The following is a 20,241-nucleotide window of genomic DNA, read 5'->3' as shown; positions in this document are numbered from 1 at the left end:
AAATTAATTTGAACAATACAATGTGATGTCAATTTGTAATCACGCATATTTGTATTTGCATTTTTAATACCCCAAATGCCCCAGCACAGTGATGGGGACACTATACAGTAGGAGATGTCTTTCAGATGAGATGTTAAACTGAGGTAATTGACTCATTAAAGACACTCTATGCAAAGGGTAGGGGGTTCCCTGCTGTCCTGGCTAAGTTTCCAACCTGTCTCTTTTACCCTGACACCTAATCATCCCCAATTCAAATGGCAAAAACATTGTTCTCAGCTAGCGTCTGGTGAGCATTCTAGGGCAAAATGGAAGTGGTGCCTCACCCAGGTGGGTGCTACACATTGGCACTGTAAAATGCTTTGTGTTAAGAAAAGCACTATAGAAAATGCTATCTATCTATCTATCTATCTATCTGGCAGGGTTGGAGGTAGTACTGGTTGTGGCCACCAGGGGGGCTTATTACTTTCACCTGGTGGTCATTAGTGCCAACTTGATGTCTACCTCCTGTAGGTATTTAAAGCCCTCATTTCCCCTCAGTCTTCGCTTCGGTGTCACTGTTCTGCTCTGCCACCTAGCCGGTATTAGCACATGGTAGACTCAGCATTTAACGAGTCAGGTATTGTGCTGGTTCTGGGTTCTCATTGTGATCAGAAGCAGGAGCTGCGACTCCTGAGTCTTTATTTTTCTTCGCCCAGTCTTTTATACTGGGTTGTACTTTTATTTTGGGTTTTCCCCGGTCCGGGGTAGGAGCTAGCCTTTACGCACTCATTTTTGGTTGTGATTTTCGCCCTGGTTTTGTAGGGTAGTTTTTATTTTCAGAGCCGTTATTTGGGGCTCTTCCTTTTATTTGTGCGGAGTTGTCTCCGTGTTCAGTGCTGTCTCCTCTACCCCCCGGGGTCTTAGTGGCGGGCACGTTTGTGTGTCCGCTTACAAGGGATTACCCCTTAGTCGCACCTGGCTCTCCGCACCTCCTCAACCTCACACTATCTATCTATCTATCTATCTATCTATCTATCTAAATGGAGGGCATTACATATTCCAGCTGTTTGTGACTAAAATGCACTTGGACCAAATACACTTCACTCTGAATGAGCTTATCTACCATTGGCTGTGGCAGTTAGAACCAATTTTCAACCAATGAGCTTGAACTGTTGTACAGCTGTACAATGTCTTGATAGAGAGTGACGGCCCGACAAATTTACACTTTGAAACCAAATTTAAGGACTATAAACACAATGCAGAGGGTGAGTCAACATGTCAATAATTGAAGGGATTTACAATGGTCTTGTAACAATGTTTTAACACAAAAACCTTACCTATTGTACCTTTAAGCATTTAATTCCAATGTTCTGAACTGAAACAAGTGTGACAGTGCTCTATTAAGTCATTAAATAATTTGCTAAATATTACCACAATTACCTTTTGTTTTGTCGTGAGATAAAATTCCATAAAATTTCTGAAAATTACAAAAGTTACCTGGAACATGTACTTCCATTGAGTCCTCAAGAGTAGCTGCCTTGATCATCCATGACCAGTGGAATGATCGGAGGCCAGTCCCACAGGGATCGTGGATTGATGTGATGAAAGCAAAGGTCCAAACATTTTTCAATCACTGGTGCTATTCACAAGTTCATCACTTTAGCTGTCCAAGCAAATAATCCTTTCCATTCAGTGAATTTGTAATGCTGGAACCCAAAAAAATGTTGCCTTCCATAATCAATGTCGCCTTGTGCCAACTTGGAGATGCACCGAATTGCACTGTTCTCATTCTGTTTTGCATTCATCATCCCAGACACTCTCTTGTCCTCATCCCCCAGCAGCATTAGCGTGATAAATAATGATATCTCATTTTCTGTGGTTAGATATTTAATAATGCATTTCCACTGCCCACAAGTTTTCTACCATTTCACATTTAATTTAATACATAAACATTTTTATTTTGCTCATAGCATTTTACTAAGCTGTGATTTATTTTTTAACCTGTCCTTCATCTGAATTGGATTACATTTCTGGCAGATTAATTGCATTGCATTTCTTCACTTGTATAATACAATCCTGTTTCATGTTGTATTGATTTTTGTTCTTTAATGCATTCAGTACTTCTTCTAATCCAACTGGTATAATAATAAAATAAAAATAATTATAATAATGATAATGACAATAATAATAATAATAATAATAATAATAATAATAATAATAACAAAAATCATGGAAAATCTGAGTGAATCAGCTCTTGTAACAAATACAAATCTTAAAAATGAATAATTAAATTGCTTTTGCAGAGTTTGTACTATGTGCTGTGTGAGGCCACAGTCATGTTTATTTTAGGAAATTACTCTCACATTGATAATAAGAAAAAAGTGTGAAAAATTATTTACCGCCTGTGGGAGGCTGATAAAGTTTTTAGAATTTTGCAAGCCAAATTCATCAATGGGACTGAGCATTAAAGGAATAATGTTAGGCACTCTATTGCATTATTAATGTCATCTGTCACTATCAAATATACGCACACACCAATTGTAGCTGTAGGTGTCTGAGGTCTGAATGACCAAATATTTTTAGAATGGCTTAAGATATACAGACAAAAAGCTTCTATCATGTTGATAATGGGTATATTAGATCCGGAGTAGTCTTTTTTTCTTTTTTTAACAAATACACTTGCTTCTATCACAGAGAGATAAGACAGTACAGATTGCATGAACTAATAAGGTGATAACATTTCATGAACTGAAAACAGAGATTAGACTGACAGCCAACAGAAAAAAAATGTTTTGTACTTGAATGAAATCTTTCCAAATGTCACAATGTGTCTCTCCTTAAGGATAAGAAACTGTGGCTTACTGCTCTCCATCAAGACATGACTACCTATATTTCAGTGCAATATTCAAAGTTCCAAAAGCAAAAGGGCTTTTCCAAAATATTGGTGGCATTACAATAACCTTTTCAAAAACTATTTCTCAGCTTGATTGTAAATAACAGCACTCTGACAGTTTACTGACTGTTCAGATAAGAAAATGTATAGAATAGAGCAGAAAATTTGAATGTCTTTCATAGTTTGTCACTTGTGAAGTATGAAGTTTGGACTGTTGTGGGCAGAAAACCACAGTTAGAGCATGCTGGCAGGTAGGGTGGGTGGTTGGGTTTGGCGCTTAGGTTGGAGCAGTGCAGTGACGCACCAAATCCTGAATTTAGGCCAGTACCACTACACTGGGAATAAATAAGATCTAGGTTATAATAAATTCATGCTAAGTGCCCTGTTGGCAAGGCGAGTTCTTTTGGATGAAGGCAGTCTGTGGCTGAAGCATATTTTTTAAACATTTGCAGCCAATATTGACAACAGTCAAACAGAATATGTAAAGGATAGCTTTGGGCCATTTGAAATGGCTAGAATTCCTCATGTCCCTACACCGTTTCATCTCAACTTCAGGGACCTTCCACACCAGAATGAAATATTTATCCATATGGGTGCTCCAGTGGCAGAAAGAGGTGGGCTTCATCATGAAATGAATGCTGTGGCCAACACCAACTGATATATATTGCAAGAAGAAAAAAACAAATAGATGAAATTGTGTGCATTGCATTAACTCTTTGTGGAAAACCAGGATGTGCAATGAACCTCTTCATCAGTATTGGCAGGCAAGAAAGCAGACAGGACAAAACAAGGGTTAACAACCTGGCAATGCAGGTAACAAGCAAAAAAACCTAATAGATCCCTTATTGAAAACGATGCAGGCAAACTTGGAAGAGAAAGGAAGAATAGTTCCATGTGAACTAGGCCTAATTCTCCTACAAGTTCACATAATAGAAATATTGCACACAGATCTAATCAGTATTATCATGGGATAAATGTCATGTTAATCTTGATTAGCTTGAGTCATTATTTACTGTGATAGGTTTGTCTAGAACTGTATGGTGCATGATGATTTCTCTATGAAGATCTTTTAGCAGTTTATGATAGCTACTTCAGATCCAAGAAGGGTGAATAAAAGTCACCAGTAATAGTATATCTATTCCTTAATCCATAACAACCTTATAGCCTACAGCAGTGGTGGCCAACCTTAGAGAGAACAGAATATTTGACACTCATTAGGTAAGGTTGGGCCTAAACTGACAACTGCTTTTCAGTGTGAAACAAAGCCCAGCATACTCTGTGGCCTTTTTAACAGTGTTTGTGGTACTAATGGCTGATAGGTTGGTAAAAAAAATCCCTTATAACTGTAATTAGTCAAATATGTATCTGAAACTGACCAATCAGAATGCACCTGTCACTAACTTGTGACAGAATGTATGTTTGTGTAAATGGAAAACAATTGAAGTTTTTGGATGGGCTTTTTCAACAATATTACAACATATTACTGACTGCAGTGCTGAGAACAGAATGCTTGCTCTCTTGGGATTGTGAGTATAAATATTATGATTGCATGAACATTATATTTAATTTAATATTTAATGCCATGCATATCATATTTATACAACAGCCATTTGGTGTTTCATATACAGTATGTGCATATAAAACAATTCCTGCAGCCATTTTGTGTATTCTCAAATGTACTTTTGCATTAACATCCAATAACCAAACTATTACTAAGGATAAAATATTAGCCAGGAAAATGGGGACAGTAAATATGGTAATGAGATTAGTCAAATCTTATCCCATGTTATTATTGAACACAACGTGGGCGTTACTGTGGCTGGCTTCTCAGATGAGCTTATGACAATATCTGGAAAAAATTCCAGGATTTGAAAGGACAGCTCATATCAGATGCTGCGGCCATACAGGCTTTGCTGTGAAGCCTGGAGAAGGATCAAACACAGCAGCCAGTCCCAACAGGCCCTGGAGCATCAACCCTGAGAAAGGACTCCTTACTTCAGTTTTGCTATCTCTCATGCTTGTTGATTATAGTAGCAAGTACTCTATCTGCTTATCTGTGCACCTGGCAAGTGCAGCACAATACAGCAATCCACCAAAGTTGTGCCAATGAAAGTCAAATAAGTCGTTATGAGACTGAGAAACAAGAATACAACCTCTAGAGACATTGGTCAAAACCTAGGCTTACCAAAATCAAGTGTTTGGAACTTAATGACCACTGTCCGCAGAAGGCTACACTGCAAGATGCAAACTACTGGTTAGCCACAGAAACAGGATAGCCAGGTTACAGTTTGCCAAGGAGGACTTAAAACAGCAACCACAGTTCTGGAAAAAGGCATTGTGGACAGATGATGAGTAACATATATCAGAGTGATGGCAAGAGCAGAGTATGAAGGAGAGAAGGAACTGCCCAAGATCCAAAAGATACCATCTCATCTGTGAAACACGGTGGTGGGGGTGTTATGGTCTGGGCATGTATGGCTGCCAAAGGTACTGGCTCACTTATCTTCATTGGTTATTGCTGATGCAGTTATTGCTGATGCTAATAGCAAAATGATTTCTGATGTGTATAGACACATCCTATCTGCTCAAGTTCAAGCGAATGCCTCAAAAGTAATTTACATTTACATTTTAGACATTTGGCAGATGCTTTTAATCCAAAGCGACTTACAAGTACATAGGTTCTTCCACAAGTTAAAGCATCACATCCATAACTAGTAAAATACACATTAAGTGCTGTTGTAAACATACAGTCATCATAAGTGCAATTTTTTTTGGGGGGGTTAGACAAGAGGGATAGGGATATCAGAAAGGGGGGGGGGGGGGCGAGGTAGGACTAAGGTACAGTTTGAAAAGCTGTGTTTTTAGTCTGCGTCGAAATAGGGGGAGGTATTCTGCTGTCCTGACAGTGGTAGGCAGGTCATTCCACCACTGAGGAACCAGAACGGAAAACAGGCATGAACGTGCAGCTCGACCGCCAGGTGCTCGTAGTGAGGGAACCATAAGGCGACCAGAGCTGGCAGGCCGAAGTGATCTAGCTGGGGAGTAGGGAGTGTTTAGGGATTGTATGTAAGATGGGGCAGTCCCCTTAGCAGCCTGAAATGCCAACACTAGGGCCTTGAATTAGATGTGTGTGGCAATAGGAAGCCAGTGGAGGCCAATGAGGAGTGGGGTGACATTAGCCAACCTGGGCTGAGTGGTGATCAGGCGGGCTGCAGCATTCTGGACCAGCTGGAGGGGCTTGATGGCACAAGCTGGGAGACTGGCTAGGAGGGAGTTGCAGTAATCCAGGTGGGAAATGACGAGCGCCTGGACTAGAAGCTGGGTGGCTTTCTCTATTAGGAGATGACGGATACGGCGTATATTGTAGAGGAAGAACCTGCAGGTTCTGGCAGTGGAGGATACTTGTGGGGCCAGGGTGAGGCTGTTATCAAGAGTCACCCCAAGATTCTTTGCTGTATGGGAGGAGGAAACTACAAAGTCCTCAACAGTCAGTGAGAGGTCGATTGTCGGAGAGGACTTAGCAGGGATGTAGAGAAGCTCAGTCTTGGCAAGGTTAAGCTTCAGGTGGGGGGAAGTCATCCACACAGAGATATCAGCTAAACAGGCAGAGATCTGTGTGGTGACCTGGGTATTGGGGGGGAAGGAAAGAAAGAGTCATTGGCCTGAAGTTCCTTCTACAGCAAGTAAATGATCCCAACCACACTACTAAAGCAACAAAGGAGTATTTCTTGAGTGGCCAAGTCAATCACCTGATCTGAATGCAATTGAGCATGCCTTTCATATGCTGAAGAAAAAAATCTAAGGGGACTAGCCCCAGAAATAAGCCTGAGCTAAAGATGGCTGCAATACAGGCCTGGCAGAGCAACCAGAGAAGACACCCAGCAACTGGTGATGTTTACGAATTGCAGACTTCAAACCTGACTACTTTCATTACATAACGTTGCTGTGTACCAAAGATTATGGTGCCCTGAAATGGGGGACTGCTGTATTAATATGGCACTTCGGAATCACTGTATATAAAGTAGATTCAAATGACACAAATGTCAGAGCATGGCAGTCACAAGTTTTCCCTCAGACCCCAGAGGGTTAAAAAGACTCTGCTATCAAGAACTTTATAAAAACATACTCTCATATATGTCAATAAAATACACATGAAGATGTTTGCAGATGTTTTGTATTTAGAGAGATTTGGGGACACTTGAGGACATCTGTGTGCAGTTTTAGGAAAACCCATGTGGAATTTGAATGCATGTAGATATCTATACCAGATCTTGTACACATTGCTATCAAGTTAGTACACAAATATAAAGTAGTTTTGGGACAGAATTTGCCTTCTAGGGGGCCAAAGTGGAAGGGGTTAACCACCCACCACTTTTTAACAACCCACTTCAAACCACATTTGCCCTGAGGTTTTGAGTTCACACTATATAACTTGCAGGTAGTCAGTTCTAAAATACATAGGTAAAAAATGGGAAGGTGGGAAGTCAAAATGGGTCCTTCCTCCAAAATGAAATGCTTAGATTTCATGTAGTATCATTTGCAAGCGTTTGATTGAAACCAAACAGAGATTTGTTAGCATTTTCATTTATTTTTACCCTCTGTGCACACCGTATCTGTCAGTTAATTCATTTCCTGTCATTTGTTTCATCTATCTCCCACTTCCCGATTGTTTTCCACACCTGATTGTCATTCCCTCTTGTTACTTTAAACCCCTCTGTTTGTCTTACTCGTCGCCATGACTGACTGTCATGAGCTTTTGCCATACTCTCCAGCAGTTATTTCTGTTTGATTGCACGTGCTTCAACATGTCATGTTCCGAACAGTGCAACTTTCATCATGAATAACTAAGATATTACTCAGCTTTGGTTTTTGTGTGTGTTTAACTCCTTCTGTTGTCATGAAAACTTCGTATGAGTGACATACGTGATCCATTTCAGCACACTGTGACATGGTAATAGTGCTCCAATGTGACATTGTGGGGGGATGCTGTTGGTAACGAGAGACTACAACCCGGGCAGGCTTATACGGCGTTGTTCAGACCAAGGTGAGCTAACACGATCTTCCAAACACAGGGACAGTTATTTGTAATCTTCCCTATAATTATTGGTGAAATTCATAAAAATTGAAAAAGTGTTTTAGTATCTGAGAGAATCAATAAGCAACCATAATCATAAACTACCTTTGAATGGACGTTAACTTCTGGTGGATGAGGCCGCTTCCCCATGTTCTGTTTTGATCTTGCCTAATCTTACTAGGGAATGCAAGTTAGCAATCGATGTGGTGCTGATACTATAGCTGAATGAAGTGAGCAGCCTGGGCTGTCAATCAAAAGTGAATGCATAAATAATTGGGACAGAACTGAAACGCCCAACCAGTCTTGAGTCTGCTATATTAAGAAATTCATGTTTTACATCAAAGCAAGTCTAATAAGTCGATTAAGTAGAACAATTTAAATGTAAGAAAAGAGAGGCTGCACAGGGACTTTAAAATCAACCTGTCTGTGCTAAAGCTGTTACCCCCTCAACAGATAGGATATGTGGTAGCCTAGTTGCAAATTATGTGTAAGATATAAACATGCGGTGCATATACAAGAATTGATATCACAACTATAACATGTATACCATGGTTAAAACTAAAATACAAGGGTAACCAAAACCATAATGTACCCATCCGCCACTTAGCTGAATAGATTTCCTCTCTGGGCAATGCAGTTCCGATTCAACAGAGTTGTCCATCACTACCAGCGATCAAAAACATAAAAGCAAAAGGACATTTAACAATGAAAAATGTATGCAGTAGTACACAATAACTATTGGTATGATGCATTTTAGGTGGCCAGACAGTCAGCTGTGTCATTTGCTTTATTCCACATAGGCGTGTAATATTTCCAAAAATAATAAATACTAAAACTGGCCTTAAAAATGCTCAGCTAAATGTAATTAAAATGTTTCATAGATCCAGTCGGTAACATGTCATAGTCATGTAGGCAGAGCCTTTCAGAGGGGAAAACAAACCTGCATCTGCCATTCTGAATAGGGAGCCATTGTAGATTATCGCTATTTTAGTATTTTAATTAATAACAATGTCAGCAAATTGCATTCAATTGTCAATTTGCTAGTCAATATTTACTGACTAGCAAAAATAAAATGAACAGGGCTCAGGTGCTGTCCATATGTGGTTACACAGTGGATAGATGCCTCAAGAACTAGAACCCTATAGCCTGAGGGTTGTCATGTTTCATGCTTGTCATGTCATGTTTTATGTTTAGTTATTGTCTTGGTTATGTTATTGTCATGTCACGTATATGTTAGTCTTGTCATGTCACAGAATATAGTTTATTGTCATAGTTTTGCAAACTTGTTATGTCACAATTTATGTTTAATGTTATGTTGTACTGTTCATTGATTAGCATACACTTTTTTGTGTCTCTGCAAATCTTGCATTCCTGCTTTCTCTCTCTCCCTTTCTGTCACTCAAACCATAATTGTTTCAATTTCCCTTGTCTTCTTACCAATCTACTAACTTTAGATCAGGATTGGGTAATATTAACATTCTAACCATGTGTTCATGTTACCTTACGTTTCTTGTGCATGTAATTTACTAATTTACTAACGCTAGGGCAGGATAGGTTTATTACTAACAATTACTAATTACCTCAATCCTCCACACCTGATTTCCATTCTCATGCTGCTCTCAAGCTAATTGTCTGCACCTGTCTACACCTGCATATAAGCTCAGTTCCATGTCTTGTCTTTGCAAAATTGTTTCCCCCTGTTCGTCAGGGCACTGCTTTAGCAGTTTTGTCAAGTCATTTGTCTACCCGTTACGATCCAACCTGTTTATTGACCAAAGATTATTGACTTCTGTTTTGTTGACCATTGCCTGCCTGTACCACAACTTTGCCTGCTGTCTTTGTGCCTTTGCCCCGCGGAGCAGACTTCGGTCTTGACTCTTGCGCCGTCATCGACCCTGAGCCTGCCTACCGTCCGCCTGTACTTCTGCCCCGCTGACAGCTTTCCTGGCTACCAGACTTTTCGCATGGTGTACCGATTACGAGACTGCCTTCTCCCTCAGTACTGCACTTTGGTTTTGGCTGGATTTTACGTGTACTACCATTGCTTGTTTTTTGGCTATGCTCTCTGGATATTCCCCAAATAAAGCCCTGACAGGACTTTATTACACCCGTTTCTGAGTCGTGCATTTTGGGTCCAACCCCCCACGCACCCGTCTCAAGGGTATCACTCCCTAACATTACATTACATTACATTATTAGCATTTGGCAGATGCTAAAGTGCAAAGTGCATACCCATAACCAGGGACAAGTGCACTGAAAGACCCTAGAGGGAAACACAATTTCAAATGCTACAACAAAGATGAGGAATTAATCTGGCAGTAGAATGTATTGAAAAACGTTTTTTTCTTAATGCCGATAGAATGATTACACTTATGTAGTAACAATAAACAGCTTACATATCTGAATGAAAGTAGCAAAAAAAAAAAAAACATCCTAGCAAAGTTATTACAAGTAGTGACACACTATTGAGAACTGAAAAACAACAAATACCAATCAATTATAGATTACAGGGAGGTATGGGGGGTGGGGAGTGGTGCAGCTTGATGTGTTGACGTGGGTTTTGAATTTGATGTGAGCCATGAATGGAGGGAAGTGAAAATGGGGGTGTAGGGGTGTCTGGAAAGGTTGAAACCAGACAAGCTGCTGCATTCTGGATGAGTTGGAGAGGTCTGATTGCAGATCCTGGAAGGCCAGCCAAGAGAGAGTTGCAGTAGTCCAGGTGGGACAAAACCATTGTTTGGACCAGGAGCTGGGTCGAGTATGAGGTGAGACAGGAACAGATTCTCCAGATGTTTTATAGGAAGAATCTTAATGACCAGGTCACCGCCGTGATGTTTGAGGAGAGGGACAGTTTGTTGTTCTTCACCACTCCGAGGTTCCTTGCACAGGGCGTTTGCGTCACCAAGATGTCCCCTAAGGAAATGGAGAAATCAAGAAGGGGAGCAGGAATGAAGGTGATTTCTGTCTTATCTGGATTGAGCTCAAGATGGTGGTTGTCCATCTAGCTCTAGATGTCACTCAAGGCAAGCAGAGATATGGGCTGAAACCTGTGTGTCAGATTGTGAGAAGGAGAAAAAGAGTTGTCATCAGTCATCATCATCAGTATAGCAGTGGTAAGACAAACGATGAGCAGTAATAACAGGGCCAAGGGATTTAGTCTGAAGGAAGAGAAGAAGTGGGCCAAGGACTGAGCCCTGGGGAACTCCTGAGACATTGGGCCGAGGTATCGATACTGTACCAGCCCATGCAACCTGGAAGGAGCGACCCATTGATCCCTGTTGCTGACAGGGAGGACAGGAGGATGGAGTGATCCAGTGTTGAAGGCAGCAGAGAGGTCTAGAAGAATCAGGACAAAGGAGAGGGAGGTGGCTCCTGTCGCAAGAAATGATTCACTGACGGAGAGGGGTGCGGTCTCTGTCAAGTGGCCAGGTCTGAAGCCTGACTGGTGGGGGTCTAGCAGATTTCTAGGCAAAGAAAGAAGAGAGTTCATTACAATCAGCTTGTTGAATTGTTTTCGATAAAAAAAAAGGAAGAACAAATACCAGGCAGTAGTTCTTCTATCTTATGAAATCCCACTTCAACTACATTATGATTCATAACCATGAACAGTAGACTAGCTAGCTAGTCTAACTAACCAGAGTACCTAGTTGATCATAATCTTTCGGTTTAACATTTTTCAAGTTGCAGAAGCGGTGTTCACGATTACATTTTATAGGCTAATGGTGTTAGCTGTTGTTAGACGTTGTTAGCCGTTGTTAGCCGTTGTTAGCTGCTGGCCCATCCTCTTCTTGGCAATTAAATAAAAGTGCAAATCCTGGTTTTTCAACCTGTTTTCAGTGCTGTAAGGCACACATTCGCTTTCTGGGATTTAGAAAATAGCTGTGATTTTAAGTTTTTGCGTAGTGATTTTGCACTGAGGCAAAGAACCTGAATGACTGTGCCTATACAGAAATACCCGGACCAATTACAATTGAGTATTTATCCAAGCCAACGTATAAGAAAATAAATATTGACCGGTTGGTTCAGAAGGCAAAAAAAGTAATGTGGCAACCTTGATGATCATTTTATGACCAAGAGAGTGATGAGACTGAATTGAGCATTTCTTCTAAAGCGCCTGCATGGCTGTGATGGCCTTTCCTCATTACTGTCAAAAAGAAAAGGTAATACATACATACATTACATACAAATGTGTATTTTACAACAAAAAAAAAAGTCTAAATAAGGCATATGCTGCTCTGTTGAAAAGTGCTGCAGAAAATTTTGCCATTACCATGGAAACGTCATAACAGTCACTGTTGTCAAATTTTCTTTACACTTATCTAGAAATATGTGCACTCTGTGGGTGGGTTGAAGGGAATTTGAATGTGCGAAAAATATGGCTAAATATAGCAACTGCATAGATCCAGACAGCAGTAATTAGAAAAGAGGGCGGATTTTCAAATGTACCCAAAAGACATTCAATTATGAAACCTTTCTGCTCCTAGGCTTATTAATTTGCAAGGGAGAACCTTGATTTCGTATGTACCTGAACAGCCCTTCTTGGATCAGGATCTATGGAGGCTAATTAAAACTATATAGACTTCCAGAACTGACCTTCATCATAGTGTATACTACCCCAGTGAGAACTTTTAACAATCTGACAAATTGCACATATTTGACAATCTAAATTCTTACATGTGAAATTGTCTCCTTTTTCAGACATTGAAAGTACTGATTTTTTCTGTTTTTGTTTTGACTTTTTGCTTTTTGATTCTTGCTCATCTGTGGAATTACCTCTTCAATTTTGTCATCATTCCACATTTTTACATGATGTACTCTGCAAAGCTTTTCCTTGTGTGCTGTGCTTTGTGAAATTAGACAGGGTATTTATTTACAGATAAAAAAATCAAGAAAGAAAATTGTTACTTGGACAGACCAGTGAACAGTTTTAAGTGAGAACACGGTCACTTGTCTGCTACAACTACAGTTCCAAAGGCTGGACCTCTAAGCTTTGAATCCCCTAGACAAAAACAAAAACAAAAAGCAGTTTATTAACACAAATTATTCTACGGTAAACATTGACCATGACTTGAAATGTTTAATGAATGGAAAGCATTCTGTGTGTGTTGATATTTTTAGTATTAAGATAATGAAATACAATAGTTACTTTAACAAGGAAAGTATAATAGCCCTGCTGTAAAATCCAACTATACCAGCTTGACCAGCTAGAAAATTGAGCTGGTCATACTGGCCGTAAGCTGGTCAAGCTGGGTATGAGCTGTTTCAAAACATAGCTTGAGCTGGTTAAACCATGTCAAGCTGGGCGCTGGTCTGAGCGGGTGAACCAGCTAAACCATGTTGAGCTGAGAGCTGGTCTGAACTGGTCAACTAGCCGAGATTGAGCTGCCTTTTCAGCAGGGAGGTTCTCTCTAGCAAGTGAACACAAGCTGTAGAGTCTTGTGAACATATTGTAACAGCTGTGAAATCTGTGACCTTGTACCCATGAGTTAAGTTTATACAGTCTATAAACCATAAATATTGTGTAAGACTATTGATTGTAATATTTCTGTATCTGTCCTGTTTGTATTAATGTTTATTCTTGTTATTTATTCATTTTCATACATCCTTGGTTATTGTTTTCCATTACAGTTTCTCATTTGTTATCCCGTTATGTCTGCGTCTGAATGTTTACCAGCCGAGTTACTCCCCTGTCTGCTTGTCCCACTATTCAGGTGTTTACGGTAGTTTCGGGTTTTCAACATTCCTTCCAACCTCGCAATTCTTACTTCCTGCTTCTCTTGGTAGTTAAATGTTGTAAAGCACTATTCTTACTAACTACTACTAATCTAGATATTGTACAGTACTAATCCGATTAATACACTTACTGTCTGTCTAACTAACTAACAGTCACTTTTATTGGGTAGTTAGGAGTATTCAAGTAACAAATTCACTAACGCAATCTCTTAGTGTTTCTGCACTGTTGTATAACTCCGCCTCCCTATGCTATCCCTGATTACTCGCTTAGTTTCAGCGAAGTGTTCCCACCTGTCTCTGACTATCACTACATCTTCAATCTATGCAAATGTCTACTCCCTAATCCGGAGCCGTATGTTTTACATGTTTGGTTACGTACATCCAGTCCGCGTTTTCGTCTCCCTCCTGTTATGATATTATTACCCTATTATGTTTCCCCACCTGTTGTCTATTTGTTTAGCCCACCTTCTCCCCAGCCCTGCCTAGATTGTCACCTACTCTCATATATTTAAAGCTCAGTCTCCGTTTCACCCATTGTCAGAACGTTGATCATTTATAGAGCCAAATTACTTGTACGCCTATATTGTGAGATTCCTGAGGATGCCCCTTTGACTTTGATTTTCGAGCTTGCCTTGCCCTCTCGTTTTGTTTGCCCATCTGCTTTCCTGGTTTTTGATTATCTGCTTTGTTTTAGTATCTTTGTATATTTTTGCCTTCGCCCTTTTGTACTTTCGCCCTTTGATTTATTGGATTTTTGACCTTTTTGCCTGTTTACTTGACTATTCTTTTGCTTTCTGTTTTTGGCATTGTCTTAGATCTCTTGGCTCTTGAACTCGGAATAAATGACAACGTTTTTGGATTATCCCCTGGTCTGCATCTGGGTCCTCAGTGCCGTGCATAACAATTGATAAATGTATAGATCCACTGAATATTTTCAGTGGTCCACTCTCGATTAAGCAGCAGTCTTTGACTGGAGAATCTATCTGCCACTAATCAACAAAGTTGTACCGTAAAGAAGAGGGGCTTAGCTTCAATGGGGGTTATTTTGACAGGGCATACTACTTGTGTCCCTAAACTCTCCCATATTGAATGTTACATTCCGTTTTCAGTTATCACATATACTCTCTCCAAGGAATTTAGCCAAAGTCCCCAAATGAATACTGTTCAAATATGTATCATATTGGTTAAATAATAATGAAAATACCAAAATATTGTATTTTATTTCTCATCAGTTTAATTTGCTTGTCTTAAATGTCGTAAAATGTACAGTGCAGTCTGTAAGCATTTGGACACTGACACATTTTTTGTTGTTTTCGCTCCAGCAAACAAACAGTTGAAATAAAACAATGTAGTTAAAGTACAGACGTTTTCAGAGGTTGTGTTAACGCAGATTTCACACAGACAAATAGAGCCAAAATAAATGTACTGCGTTCTATAAATGCTGGGATTCCAAGGTCTTCATGTTTGGGTCATTGTCTACAACAGAGATTGAGATCTTGAGCCATCGGTTGCTTTTTAAGATAATGCATTTGAATTATTTTCTGTGAGTATCATCTTTGTATTCTCAAAAAAGTTACTGCACCTGGTAAAAACGAGGGTAGTATTATTGCAGTAAGGTTGCCCTCTGTAATATTAATATGTGTATTCCAAATTACCTCCTTCACAACAAGTTGTCAATGGTACACTAAAATAAATCTAGCTTTTTAATTCTTTCTTGTCCGCAATACCTGTGTAAGGTCCTCGCACAGGCCGCCACATAACGTAGGGATTTTACTCCCTACGAAACCGGGGCGCCAATTACCTCGGCTCTCATGTCTATATGATGCCAAAACAGACGCCGGGTTTAATAAAATATATTTATTAAACAGACGTACAAACACAGAACAGATATAGGGTTGGACTAACGGGAGGTTAGTTGGGTAAGGTATGTTAGGATGTGTGTGTGTGTGTGTGTGTGTATGTGCGTGCGCGTGCATGCGTGCATGCGCGTGTCCCTTGAACAAAGGAAAGGTAAAAGTGTTAGCAGGGGAAAGAGAGACTACTTGTGTAGTTTTACTCTATAATTACAAACAAGAAAGACGGTGAATCAATTCACACACACATATATATATATATAGCTAACAAAATGCATTCAAATGATAAGACAACAAATATAGAAACACTGATTCACAATATCAGTTAAGACTAAACTAAACACTGGCCATGCCTGAATGTTTGTTGTCTTACGTGCTGTCCTTGTAGAAGCTGCGATGGTAATGTGAATGATGTCCTGTTCCTGTGTTCCCGTCTTAGCCATGCGTTGTCGTCTGCTCTGTTCGGTTGCTGAAAATGTCCGCTGATTATTTTTCCATGTGTAAAAGTTAGTTGCTGTGCTGTGCTTTGCAGGGGTAAACTGAATACACCAGTTTCCACTCGCTTTAGGCCACTAAGGTACCGCAAGGTAGGTGTGTCCGTAGGCCTGGTAGTCCACTGAGTAGAATTCAGCCTCTGTTCGAGTATCGGGGCAGATGAGGTGAAGAAACGAGCATCGAAAAAGCAAGTGAATAGAAGGGGCTTTCCTGAGAGCATGCCTTGCTCTTATACGGGGAAAGTTTATTGCTCCCGCTGTTCCGGGATTGGCTGAACCGAGCGAGACATCATGTGGGGTGGACGTTGCGGAATTGTCCTGTGTGATTGTGGGAAATGTGGTTCCTACACTTGCTGTAATCATAATATGATTGGGTGCCGTCTTGAAATAACAGTTTACTCATGTGTGTCACTGTTGGACTTTTAAAGTTGTATTTGGATTGCTGATTACTTTCTTCCTCTGTGATAAGCCCATTTTCATCAAAAGTGAGTTAATGTAAAAGGCAGATTTTGGAAGAGCCCTGTTCAAAACATACAATATTCCACTGGCTAATGTGACCACTGTGTTTAGCTTTCATTGGAGGGTTTTTACATCCATATTGGGTGAACAGTGTTCGAATCATAGTCTTTGTTATACATGTTATACGAGGGGGCAGCCTGTACAGGGTAAGGTACATGACTGTCATCCGGAAGGTTGTTTTATCCCCGATATCCCCATCATTAGTTCATGCATAAAAGCTAGCAAACGCGAAGTGTCAAAGAAGTGTCAATGTCAGTAAAGCAGGTCATCGTTAGCCTGGAAAATCAGAATCAGAAACTTAACCAAAGAATTAAGTGCAGGAATGCACTGCTGAGCTCAGCAATGACAAATGACCTGGTAGACTACAGAGGACCAGTATGATCATTTCCGTATACGAGTAAACCAATTAAATATCTGTTACTCGTTACTCGTACTTGAAAGTGGGCGTGACATAATCCGGAAGCGGTGTAGTTTAAACAATCCCCCTACGGCATTGTGATTTGCAGTACATTGAAACCAAGACTTTCACCTGAAGCACAACTACTACAGTTTTGCACTCTGTTATGCAGGTAAATCTCTGTTAAATCTTTATCTGGTTAATCTTAACATTAATTAAAAACCGAAACTGTCCATATAAAACGATGTGTGTATGTGCATGAACAATTTTACAAGGAACACTTTTGTCTGAGCCGCCTTCCCGTTCATATATAAATATAACCACTATCCGTGTTGTTGTCACACTTGCCTCTTTAGACACGCACCCAGGTTTTCCTAGCAGTATTGTCACGTTTCAGGTCTGTCTTGCCATGTTTTATGTTTATTCATTTTGTCTTAGTCACGTATTGTCTTATCATGTATTATGTTAGTCTAGGTTCGTCATGTTGTTTAGTTTATTTCTTGTTACGATTTATTTTCTCGTCATGTCTAGTTATGTTTCATTACGATTATATTACCTTGTTATGTTGAGTGGTTATCATCTTAGTTTCGTTTTGTGTTATGTTTTGATTCATGTTTATTGTTACGTAGACTGGTTACTGTTTAAACAAACACTCTTACATGTCTTTCCGCAAACCTTGCGTTCCATCTTTTCTCTCTCTCTCTTTCTGTCATTCACACCCTAATGGTTTCCATTTGTCTATTTACTAAAACTACTAACGCTAGGTCAGAATTGGGTAGAACTAACAAACTAATTATGTGTTCATGTTACCTTACGTTTCTTGTGCATGTCATTTACTAATGCTAGGGCAGGATAGGTTTATTACTAACGATTACTAATTACCTTGTTAAACACGTCATCCATCGCACCTGTTTTTCATTTCCTTTCTGCTCTCTAAACTAATTGTCTACACCTGTCTACACCCGCATTTATAGCCCAGTCGCGCAACTGTTCTTCGCGAAATTGTCTGCCTCTTGTTATCAACGCAACTCTTGAGCATTTACTTTATTGATTACATGTTACGATCCAAGCCTGTTTTACCGACCATTGATTATTGATTTCTGTTTTGTTGACCATCGTTTGTTTTTGACCACGTCCTCGCCTACCGATTTTGTACTTTTGCCTCGCTGTTTGTTTTATGGTTTCGACTTCCGCATCGCCCACGACTACGACCCTGCCTGTCATCCGCCTGTACTTCAGCCCCGCTGACAGCTTTCCTGCTACCAGACCTCCCTGCACGACGAGTTTGCCTCTTCCCTCGGCACCGTGCTTTTTGTTTGTTTATTGTTTCTTTGGCTGGATCTTCGTGTATGGACTTTGCTTGTGTTGACCACTCTCCTGGGATTCGTCCCGAATAAAGCCCTGACGGGACTTTATCTACTCATTGTTTCTGAGTCGTGCATTTTGGGTCCAACCCCCACGCACCCGTCTGAAGTATTCTCTTAAGCAACACATCACTGTTTGTTACATAATATAATGCAGATAAAAATCACTCAAATAAGATAACGTAAATTACAAACACTTGTGTGACCAGCGACCGCACACAGAGACAATGTAGGCAATACACCGCATTCAATACACAGGGCTTGCATGGATTATCGGTACATTTCAAAATAAGTAACTTCGGAACAAAACTGCCCCATACCTTGCCATCGGGTGACGTCTATCCATCACCCACAATACAATACAGTCAGCCTAAACTAGCCGGCTAGGCTACCAACCACTCAGGTTACAATACACAGGCTTATTTCAATTCAGAAGCTAAAAAAGTATGAATTGACATGATCATTAAAACACTGTATTAAAAGTACGACTGATTTCTTTAACAATGCAGTAAGTCTGACCCAGGAAGAAAGCTCACTCCATAAGAAGTGCCACCATTAATGCTTTGAAATGTTTGGGGCATTATGGGTTTATGCAGCGCAGTAATCCTGCTTTGTTAAATACCACCAGTTTAGATTGCTAGCTAGCTACAGCAGATACTATATCTAAAATGGAATTCTGTGCTATACATGCATGTAGCAACAACAGCAATAAGCCAAACAGGGTCCACCACAATAAGCGTTTAACGCTATTGTAGACCAACTGTTAGATTAACTTACCAGAAACGGAGGCGTTAGGTAGTTAAACGTAGGCAAAGAATGGCTAGGCATTTTCAGACGTCCTCACACATGAAAATGTGGTCAGACAACTTCAGATCGTAGGTAATCTGATCATAAAAATTAGTAGGGCATAACAAGCAAGCTACATTAAAATTACAGCAATATAGAAAATCCACTGCAACATTACAGCAAAGAACTTCAATAAACAAATCAAGCCGATGGCAATCACTCACATGAGTCACAGAACAAGGGGCCGCCAAGGGACGGGGTGCGGGCGGTGCATCTAATACTACTACCTCCAATTGAATCAGACGAGGTACAATTGGCTACCAAATTGGGAGAAAAAGGGAAAAATCCGGGAAAAAAAAAAAGTGAATAACTAAATTACAAGAATCCACACCAGAAAAAGGCTAAATTGACAAAATGTACTACCTTATCTCTAGCTATAATAATGTCCATGTCCACAAAATTGTGACCGCATCCTTACAAATAACTCAGGCATTTTTAATCCTGGATCATTTATGTCCATAAATTAGCTCTGTACCATAGCTTTTTTGAAGCACATGACTGTGTGTTTATAACGGGTCACGTCCTCCCTGTCGGCAGCCAGTCTCTTGACATGACCAAGAAAGAAGTGAGGAAAATAGCAGCAGGCAGTAATGGAATGGCCAGGCTACAGTTTGCAAAAATGTACATTCAAAAACCTGTAGAGTTCTGGAACAAAGTGTTAGGGACAGATGAGACGAAGATCAGCCTCTTTTGTCACCAAACATGTTGATGGTGTATATGGCCAAAACTTAACATTTTGGTTTCATCTGACTATAGCACCTTCTTCCAGTCACAATTCCAATGAGGTCTGGCAAACTCGAGATGCTTTGTTTTGTTTACTGTGCTCAGTAAGAGCTGTCTTCCTGCCACCCTTCCAAAGGTGCCATTTTATGGTTGTTTCGGAGGCTTGGTGACCCCAAGATGAAACCAAACCAAACTAAGAGAATCACTTGCAGTTTCACTTGAGAATGGAAATGGGGTAACAAGCAAAGAAAAATCAATTTGTCATCGGTCAGCATGGGAAAAGCCAAATTCAGGTAATGGGTACAAAAACATGAACAGGAGCCTCGTTGGTGCATGGCGAAGGTGTTGGACCTTGATGCAGGCATC

The 20,241-nt window shown here is 40.2% G+C and overlaps 1 long non-coding RNA gene across 1 annotated transcript in view; it reads right to left on the bottom strand.

Annotated features, from left to right (window-relative positions):
* Positions 1-10,477: 10,477 nt before the first annotated feature.
* LOC133137351 (uncharacterized) overlaps positions 10,478-20,241 on the bottom strand; it is a 33,045-nt gene continuing 23,281 nt past the window's right edge. The window contains exon 3 of the long non-coding RNA XR_009709595.1: positions 10,478-11,410. This is a non-coding gene — a long non-coding RNA (uncharacterized LOC133137351). The remainder of the gene's footprint in view (positions 11,411-20,241) is intronic.

This window comes from Conger conger, chromosome 9 (assembly GCF_963514075.1).
Source record: "Conger conger chromosome 9, fConCon1.1, whole genome shotgun sequence".
Taxonomy (NCBI): domain Eukaryota; kingdom Metazoa; phylum Chordata; class Actinopteri; order Anguilliformes; family Congridae; genus Conger; species Conger conger.
This window is presented reverse-complemented; position numbering and strand designations above follow the sequence as displayed.